Here is a 10,555-nt window from a genome sequence, read left to right on the forward strand (position 1 = left end):
GAATTCAATATTTATAAAGAAATGCAAAGTGCCAGTAGCACAGGCACTCAGTAAGGTGTGGAGGAAGAGCTTGGACACAGGGGAGATACCCGATGCGCTTAAAAAATCAAATCAAAATCAAAATGTTTATTTAGGTAAGGTACATACATAAAAGAGATTTTACAAAGAGTGATGGATTTATAGTTAGGGCTAGTACATACAATGCCTAAAGCCACTATTACGCAAAGCGTTTCGGGCATGAAAAACTTAAATGACTAAAGCTTAATACTAATTGAGCATAAAGAGTAAAATGAAAACATGGAATGAAAACATAGCTGAGAAAGCAGCACAAATACAATTCTGTCGACAAACAGCGCTCTTTAAAAAAAACAGACATTGGAGACTGAAAAAACTGAAGAAAAAGACTGGAGACTGAAAAAACAGACATATGCTTAAAGCAGCAGACATTGCCCCTCTACACAAGGGTGGTAGCAAAGCATTGGCAAAGAATTATAGACCAGTTGCACTAACGTCCCACATAATAAAAGTATTTGAGAGAGTGATCAGGAGTCAGGTCACTAGATTCATGGAAACCAATGACCTCTACAATCCAGGCCAACATGGATTTAGAGCAGGAAGATCATGCCTCTCACAGCTACTTGACCACTATGACAAAATCACTGAGTCATTAGAGGAAAAACATAATGCAGATGTCGTATACACAGATTTTGCAAAGGCATTCGATAAATGTGACCATGGAGTGATTGCACACAAAATGAGGTCAATGGGTATAACTGGTAAAGTAGGACGCTGAATACTCAATTTCCTGTCGAACAGAACACAAAGAGTAACAGTCAATCAAGTAAAATCGAGTCCGAGTGCAGTTAAAAGCTCTGTACCTCAAGGTACAGTCCTTGCACCACTACTGTTCCTTATTCTCATATCAGATATAGACAAAAACACATGTCACAGCTTCGTGTCATCCTTTGCAGATGATACAAAAATCAGCATGAAAATTACCTCTGCTGAAGACATTGATAAACTACAAACAGATATTAACAAAGTTTTCGATTGGGCAGCAGAAAATAACATGATGTTTAACGGTGATAAATTCCAGATACTCAGATACGGCAAAAATGAGGATCTTAAACATAATACAGGGTACAAAACACAATCGAATCTGCCCATAGTAGGAAAACAGCATGTCAAGGATTTGGGAATAATGATGTCCGATGACCTAACGTTTAGGGAGCATAACCAAGCAAGTATTGCGTCAGCCAGAAAAATGATAGGATGGATTACGAGAACCTTCAAATCCAGAGATCCCATCACAATGGTTGTACTCTTCAAATCACTTGTGTTGTCCCGTCTTGAGTACTGCTCAGTACTCACTTCCCCCTTCAGAGCAGGAGAGATTGCTGAAATTGAGGGAATACAGAGAACATATACGGCACGCATAGACGAGATAATTAAGCACCTAAATTATTGGGATCGTCTCAAAGCTCTCCAAATGTACTCACTAGAAAGGAGACGAGAAAGATACCAAATAATATACACATGGAAAATACTGGAGGGACAGGTCCCAAATCTGCACAGTAAAATAACAACGTACTGGAGTGAACGACATGGAAGAAAATGCAGAATAGAACTAGTGAAGAGCAGAGGTGCCATGGACACAATCAGAGAACACTGTATGGACATCAGAGGTCCACGGTTGTTCAACGTCCTACCAGCGAGCATCAGAAATATTACAGGAACAACCGTGGACATCTTCAAGAGGAAACTAGATTTATTCCTCCAAGGAGTGCCAGACCAACCTGGCTGTGGTGGGTATGTGGGCCTGCGGGCCGCTCTAAGCAACAGCCTGGTGGACCAAACTCTCACAAGTCAAGTCTGGCCTCGGGCCGGGTTTGGGGAGTAGAAGAACTCCCAGAACCCCATCAACCAGGTACCAGGTATCAACCAGGTCTCTCAAAATTAGCCAAATTCGCTACTTGTAGCACAATCTGGCTACCCTAGACAGCTACTTGGAACATTTGTTCAGAGTAACTGAATCTAAAACAAAATGCGTGCTAGTGGCTTTACAAAAATGTATAACTTCAATGCTCCTTACTCTCATAAACCAATGTACCTTCTTGTATGTATATAAATAAATAAATATATTAACGCTCTGACGCCGGAGACCAACCGACCAACAACATTCCGCCATTTGCTAAACTTTAAAGTCATACGCTCCTGTCCTGACCCAATTATCATCAATACATGTCACGTTTGGAAGGTTTCTCCTTTATATACTGATAAATAAAGTAAGTGGTAATGACTGTACATTAATTTGTTATTTGTAAAAGTTGGCAATGGCTTGAGAAGTCTGGAAATGTCCAGGTGTTCCTCCGTCCAACTTCATCTGGTCAAGATTGTCATTATTGCTTGATAACATTGGATGTGTAAATATTTAATTAAAAATGATCTGCTACCAGAAATTTTAGCCAAATATCCCCAGTTTGCTAACTGTAGGTAGTAATTAAGTGATTGTAACCTATCAAACTGTTGTCATTCTTTCTAAGATCAGATATTATGTACCGCGCCCTGCCCTGGTGACTCTCTATTACTCCCTTATCTATCCATATCTCAACTATGGTATTTGTGCTTGGGGTTCTACTACCCAAAATCATTTACGTCCTCTAATTACTCAACACAAAGCTGCTATTAGGACAATATCCAACTCTGGCCCCAGACATCACTCGGTACCCCTACTCAAATCTCTGAATATGTTAGACATTAAGTCACTGCACATTCTCTCATGTGTATTATACATATATAAAACGCTAAACTGTAATGCCAATCCTGACCTCAAAAGCTTCATAGAAGGTTGTAACAGAACCCATGTGCACCACACTAGAAATAAATAGTTTTGATATTCCTAGAGTACGACTTAATCAAACTAGAAATGCTCTACAAATCAAGGGACCCAGATTATGGAATGACCTTCACAACCATGTTAAAGACTGTACCTCTCTCAACCAGTTTAAGATAAAAACGAAGCTATACCTAATAAATTCCCTGTAACCTACCTTACCCCTCTAATGTCATCCAATGTCTGTTTTTTTAAAGAGCGCTGTTTGTCGACAGAATTGTATTTGTGCTGCTTTTTCAGCTATGTTTTCATTCCATGTTTTCATTTTACTCTTTATGCTCAATTAGTATTAAGCTTTAGTCATTTAAGTTTTTTATGCCCGAAACGCTTTGCGTAATAGTGGCTTTAGGCATTGTATGTACTAGCCCTAACAATAAATCCATCACTCTTTGTAAAATCTCTTTTATGTATGTACCTTACCTAAATAAACATTTTTATTTTTTATTTTTTTTATTTTTTATCCACCGCTGCCCACTGGATGGGGGGTGGTGTGCAGGACAAACATATCAATTGTGACACTAGCTCTCCACATGTCAGTTGCTTAATTTAGAAACTGTACTTGTGGTCGATCTCGAACCCATTGTTGATGTGACGACTTATACTGAATTTTGTAACTAGCTCATCAAGATTATAACTTGCTTAGCTAAATGAATTGTGGGGTTCAGTCCCTGAGCCCATTATGTGCCTCTTTAACCCTTTCCACTACTGCCCACAGGATGGGTATGGGGTGCATAATAAATGAACTAAACTAACTGCTTGATAACAGGATAAATCTCCACCTTCAACCATTTGTCATATTTACTCCTGTAGTTTTATATAAGTTTTGTACACAGCTGCATCTGCAGTGTTACTGTCATCCATAGAATTTTAGTTTAGCTTATTTATTATTCACCCCCCCATACCCCCATAATTAACTCCATGTAACTTAGCTTACCCCTAAATGTCAACCCATGTCTTACTATTTTTAAAAAATAGTAATATAATAGTAAAATAATAGTAGTTTGTTGACCAACTTGTATATTGGCTATTTTCTACCATGTTTGCCTCTTTTTTTTATCTTTTATTTTTTTTTTTTTTTTAACGCAATTTATACTTTAAGCTCATTTACTATTAACACTATCGGTCACCGGACAGGCGCGCGGTCAACTTAGGGGTCATGCACCCGACGTGCGGGCAAGCGCGCGGTGACACCTAAATGTGTATACTCGTTTCAGCTTTCTCACCTTAATTCTCGTGCTACGTCGCTCGTTTTGGTATCATTGTGTTCGCAATTAAATTCCCTACAGCTGTGTATAAATATAATGCCAAAAGCCTGGCGTGACTCCCAACAGCAAAGCCTAAAGTCGGCAAAAGTTACCCGTGAGTGCACAAAATCAGTAAAATGTGCATACTCGTTCCATTTTTCTCACCTTAATTCTCGTGCTACGTTGCTCGTTTTGGTATCATTGTGTTCGCAATTAAATTCCCTACATATGTGTATGAATATAATGTACACAAGTTTGGAGTGCCTCCCCGTAGAAAAGCCTAAAGTTATCCGTTAACGAACACCAATTTGTACACTGCAACCTAATGTGTATACTCGTTCAGTTTGATAACATCAATTTTCGTGTTACGTCTTTCATTTTGGTATCAAATTGTTCACAATAAAAAGGCGTGTATTTTAAAACTAGTCCCATAATAATAGAGCAATAACTGGAATTTTAACAAATATTTTAATTCTGGAAGCTCATCATCACAAAATTATTTATATCTTTCTAGTGTTTTGACATAAATTTTTGTGTACATCTTTCATTTTGGTATCAAATGGTTCGTGACGTAAAGGTGCGCATTTTAAAACTAGTCCCAACATAATAGCATAATAAATAGAATTTTAACAAATATTTTTAAATTTTGACCAAAAGCCTATTTATAATCATATAAGTGTTCGGACATCAAGTTTCATGTTACATCTTTCATTTTGGTATCAAATTGTGCACATTCGAAAGGTGCTTATTTTGATACTATCGCGAGGTCGATTGGATAAAAAATGAATTTTATACAAATATTTTTTGTAGTGGACGCAAGTCCGGTCCAAAGTTAGGACTCGGGAGAAAAATAATGGACGCGAGTCTGGTCCAAAGTTACTAATAGTGTTAAGTTTTAGTTAGTGTGTTTCCCCCCCCCTTCACCTAACCTTGCCCAAAACGCTATGCGTACTAGTGGCTTTATGTATTGTATGTACTAGGTCAATCTATAAATCCAACGTTATGTTTGTAAATCAACTATGCATGTACTTTCCTGAATAAAATTTACTTCACTACTTTACTTACCCATCTTGTGGGCGGTAGTGGAAAGGGTTACATAGGCACATAATGGGCTCAGGGACTGAACCCCCACAATTCATTTAGCTAAGCAAATTACTATCTTGATGAGCTAGTTATAAAATTCAATACACAGCATCATTGGGTTCGAGACTGACCACAAGCACAGTTTCTAAATTATGCAACTGCCATGTGGAGAGCTTGTGTCACAATTGATATGTTTGTCCTGCACACCGCCCCCCATCCAGTGGGCAGCGGTGAATAGGTTACAATCATTTAGTTACTCCCTACAGTTAACAAACTGGGGATATTTGGCTAAAATTTCTGGTAGCAAATCATTTTTTTTATTTCTGGTAGCAAATCAAAACACAAAATGATGTGTACATTTACACATCTCTGGAACATTTGTTATAGAATTCTCTGAATTCACGTATATTTTCGCACTCCATCACATAGTGACGGAGGGTGTGCGAATAATTTTGTTGACACAGTTTACATATTGGAAACTGTGCTGATTGTCTTGGATGATTCATAGGTGTATGGCTCCTCCTGTATGACGATAGATGGAATTACTGGTGTTGATTTCACCTTGCCTCAGAGCTACAAGATTTTGTTGAAGTTCTTGGTGTACTATTGCTCTCAGACTATAGTACTTATTAACAATCTTATTGACAATCTTATACTCAACTTCTCCTTTAAAGGCAGATTCTTTGGCTAACTTATCAGCTCTATCATGCATTCGGAGGCCAACATGAGATTGAGTTCACATGAAATGAACTCTGTTACCATCATTAATAATTTTGCTGTATTTTTGTCTAGCTTCAGACACAAGCATATTACAGTTATGTCTTAAAGAGTTGAAAGCATTTAAGGATGATAAAGAGTCACTTACAATTAATGTATCAAGTTTGGAGACTTGTACACATTTCAGTGCAAGAAGCAAGGCAAATAGTTCTGTCTGAAGGGTAGAGGCCCAGTTGTTTATACGGACTCCCCTTTCAAAATATAAGCCCATTGTCAGGACAACTGCACCTCCAGCTGCACCCATGGGGCAGTGTAGGGAACCATCAGTGTATATGGGTTGAGAGAGAGAGAGAGAGAGAATACTTTGTGGACAGAGTATCAATATGGCTTAAGGTTTTGAGCTTTGCCTCAAGACAAAGCTTGGGCTGATCTCTAATTTGATTCATGAGTGGAAATGGAGGGATTAAAATTGGAAAGGGTGTAATCTCCCACTGTGCAGGAAAGTGCCGTTGTTGTCTCTCTTTGTACAAATTATAAATCTTATACATTCTGAGTTGAGTTCCAGTTTTATTTATCCATTTGGAACAATGTTGACCTTCAATAAAGAAATTTTGGAAGACTTCTGTGCAAGGGCTAGGAAGAACTACCCTAAACATTTTTATAACAATTTGACAGTTAATTGCAGTAACATGATCAAAGACGCTCGGAATATTAAGTTCCTTTCTCATGTTAAGTACCTTTGTTGCATGAGGCCACCCAAGGATTATCCTCAAGGTTTTGTTCTGCAATTTTTCAAGCTCTCCATGCCTTCTTTTCAGCATCAAAGCAAGCAGAGGTGCAGCATAATCCACTAAAGATCTAATGCATTCAAGGTACATCATTTTGACAATTCTGACATTGGCACCATAGCCTGAGTGATAACCTGCAACAGCCTTGAGAGCTCTGAGTCTATCTTTACACTGACGACAGAGTCTGAATTCAACAGGACCATATAGTGGCACCTCAAGGCCAAGGTATTTGAATCTGTTAATATAGTCAAACTGGGATCCATCATACAATTGCATCTTGCGAACAGCTCCTCCCTGCCTGGGTGGGCGCCGATTTAGAATCTTTTTTATTCTCTGCTGAGATGACTAAACCTAGGTCCTGACATGAGTAATGCAGAGTTAAGAGTGTTGTGCGTGTTAGCATACCCAGTGCTGTGTATCATTATATCATTAGCATAGCTAATGATGTGCACATTGGGTTTGCTCCGTACAGAGTGTAACAATGTGTTTATTAAGAAATTAATAAGGTAGTAGTGACGACATCTCCCTGTGGGTTGCCTAGTTTGAAGTCTCTTGTTACACTCCTATGCCCTGGGAAGAATACAGATGTCTTCCTGTTGGATAAGAAACCTCTGATCCATCTAAGATCCCGACCACCACATATTCATTCTTGCAAGCTCACTCAAGATAACATGTCGATTTTCAATATCAAAGGTAGACTTGAGATCTAGGAAGGTAGTACAGTATATGACTTTTCCGTGTCCTGGGTAAGAAAGGTAGTGATGCAATGATGTACACTCCTTCCATGCATGAAGCCATATATCTGCAGTGATAGCATGATTCTTATTCTATGGAGGAGACCGTTTAGGACCATTCTCTCGAATGTTTTGCAAATGCAGCTAGTGAGGGAAATTGGGCTTAACCCTTAAACTGCGCATGGCGTATATATACGCCCTGAGTAACATGTCCCACGGTGCGCATGGCGTATATATACACCACAGGGTGCCAGGCCTAATTCAAATGGCCTGCGGCTACACGGGGTTCACATTAGCTTCCTCAGGGCTCTTGTAAACAGATGCCATTTTTAAAAAAAATCGTGGGCAATATTCTCAGGTGTGAGAGGCACAGTACTGTTGGAGCAACCAAGGCTGGCGCACGCAGCATGAGCGAACAGCATTGCTGTTCAGCTTGTGACCACAGCATCGCCGAAAAATGTCAAAATAAATATATAATTGTTATTATTTAGCGATGACAATATTACAGATGACCCCTGACTGCGATATAAATAACCAGGGTTGTGATAATAGCAGGATTGTTGTAATAATTAGCGCTGTGGGAGGAGTGATGCTGAGAGACGGAGGGAGATAGCATTGTTTACTGACTGTGTAATTACCTAAGTGTAATTACCTAAGTGTAGTTACAGGATGAGAGCTACGCTCGTGGTGTCCCGTCTTCCCAGCACTCTTTGTCATATAACACTTTGAAACTACTGACGGTCTTGGCCTCCACCACTTTCTCACTTAACTTGTTCCAACCGTCTACCACTCTATTTGCGAAGGTGAATTTTCTTATATTTCTTCGGCATCTGTGTTTAGCTAGTTTACATCTATAACCTCTTGTTCTTGAAGTGCCAGGTCTCAGGAAATCTTCCCTGTCGATTTTATCAATTCCTGTTACTATTTTGTATGTAGTGATCATATCACCTTTTTTCTTCTGTCTTCTAGTTTTGGCATGTTTAATGCTTCTAACCTCTCCTCGTAGCTCTTACCCTTCAGTTCTGGGAGCCACTTAGTAGCATGTCTTTGCACCTTTTCCAGTTTGTTGATGTGCTTCTTAAGATATGGGCACCACACAATAGCTGCATATTCTAGCTTTGGCCTAAAAAAAGTCAAAAACAATTTCTTTAGTATATTGCCATCCATGTATTTAAATGCAATTCTGAAGTTAGAAAGCATAGCATAGGCTCCTTGCACAATATTCTTTATGTGGTCCTCAGGTGATAGTTTTCTATCTAGAACCACCCCTAGATCTCTTTCTTTATCAGAATTCTTTAAAGATTTCTCACATAATATATAGGTTGTGTGGGGTCTATGTTCTCCTATTCCACATTCCATAACATGACATTTATTAACATTAAATTCCATTTGCCAAGTGGTGCTCCATCTACTTATTTTGTCCAGGTCTTCTTGAAGGGCATGACAATCATCTAAATTTCTTATCCTTCCTATTATCTTAGCATCATCAGCAAACATGTTCATATAATTCTGTATACCAACTGGTAGATCATTTATGTACACAATAAACATCACTGGTGCAAGAACTGAACCCTATGGTACTCCACTTGTGACATTTCTCCATTCCGATACATTGCCTCTGATTACTGCCCTCATTTTTCTATCAGTCAGAAAATTTTTCATCCATGATAGAAGCTTACCTGTCACCCCTCCAATATTTTCCAGTTTCCAGAACAACCTCTTATGTGGAACTCTGTCGAAAGCCTTTTTTAGGTCCAGATAGATGCAGTCAACCCAACCATCTCTTTCCTGTAATATCTCTGTGGCTCGATTATAGAAACTGAGTAAATTCGATACACAGGATCTTCCAGATCGAAAACCATACTGTCTGTCTGATATTATATCATTTCTCTCTAGGTGTTCTACCCATTTAGTTTTGATTAGTTTTTCCAATACTTTCACTATTACACTTGTCAATGATACAGGTCTATAATTGAGGGGGTCTTCCCTGCTGCCACTTTTGTAGATTGGAACTATGTAAGCCTGTTTCCACACGTCTGCTACGATTCCTGTACACAGGGATGCCTGAAAGATCAGGTGAAGTGGAATGCTGAGCTCAGATGCACATTCTCTCAGAACCCATTTTGAAACGCCATCTGGGCCAGCTGCTTTGTTCTTACCGAGCTCCTTGAGCATTTTTTCCTCTTCGTCTCTATAGTCACCTCTATGTGCTCTATGTTGTTCTCTGGAATTCTTATTGTATCTGGTTCCCTAAAGATTTCATTTTGTACAAACACACTTTGGAACTTTTCGTTTAGTGTTTCACACATTTCCTTTTCATCGTCCGTGAATCTATTTCCCGTTTTCAACCTCTGAATATTATCCTTTACCTGCAATTTGTTGTTTATGAATTTATAGAATAGACCTGGTTCTGTTTTACATTTGTCTGCAATCCCTTTTTCAAAATTTCTTTCTGCCTCTCTCCTCACTGCCGTGTAGTTGTTTCTTGCATCTTTGTATCGCTGGTATGTATGTATGATTTGTATCGCCTTTATGTACCACTTTACTGGTTTGCCTACCCCTATCACTTTGTAGAAAAAAAGAATTTATTTCTTCTTCATTCCTGCTCTCATTTAAATGTTTTGCCTCGGCGAGGTTCAGTTTCAGTTTCTCTCTATCTTCTTTTGAAAGATCTCGTCTTAACGACCACCCTTTCCCATCCTCATCACTTTGCAATTTTCTAGCATTCCTTAGTACTTCTTCCATCTGTTTGGCACCGTTTAGGGTGATTCTCAAAGGTCGATCTTTCCCTTTTACGTACCTGCCTATTCTCCTGTAGTCGCACACATTCTCTATGGTTGTAAGACCTTCCACGAGGCCAACAATTTTATCTACTACTTTTTCTTCTTCTACAGGTCTTTCAGTAACAGGTGTGGCCACCTGCTATTGTCTGCATTCACCATACCAGCTCATTGGTTCTCTATGGTAAACACAATTGTAGATACTTATATATAATGTGTGTATTAGTGTAATAATAGCAAAAGGATTATGCTGGGAGGAGCCATTTGGGTGACGGAGGTAACGTCGTCTGCATGATTTGTCTACCTGTTTAGAGGG

General features: G+C 39.0%; 1 protein-coding gene across 8 annotated transcripts in view; it reads left to right on the plus strand.

Moving 5' to 3' along the window:
* Positions 1-2,163: 2,163 nt before the first annotated feature.
* LOC138371995 (zinc finger protein 271-like) overlaps positions 2,164-10,555 on the plus strand; it is a 213,731-nt gene continuing 205,339 nt past the window's right edge. For 7 of the 8 annotated variants that reach the window (XR_011230611.1, XM_069337025.1, XM_069337024.1 and 4 more), the window contains exon 1: positions 2,164-2,285. The gene's annotated coding sequence lies outside the window, so the exon portion shown is untranslated. The remainder of the gene's footprint in view (positions 2,286-10,555) is intronic. The other variant, XM_069337031.1, reaches the window with a different exon arrangement.

Source organism: Procambarus clarkii, chromosome 37 (genome assembly GCF_040958095.1).
Source record: "Procambarus clarkii isolate CNS0578487 chromosome 37, FALCON_Pclarkii_2.0, whole genome shotgun sequence".
NCBI lineage: Eukaryota > Metazoa > Arthropoda > Malacostraca > Decapoda > Cambaridae > Procambarus > Procambarus clarkii.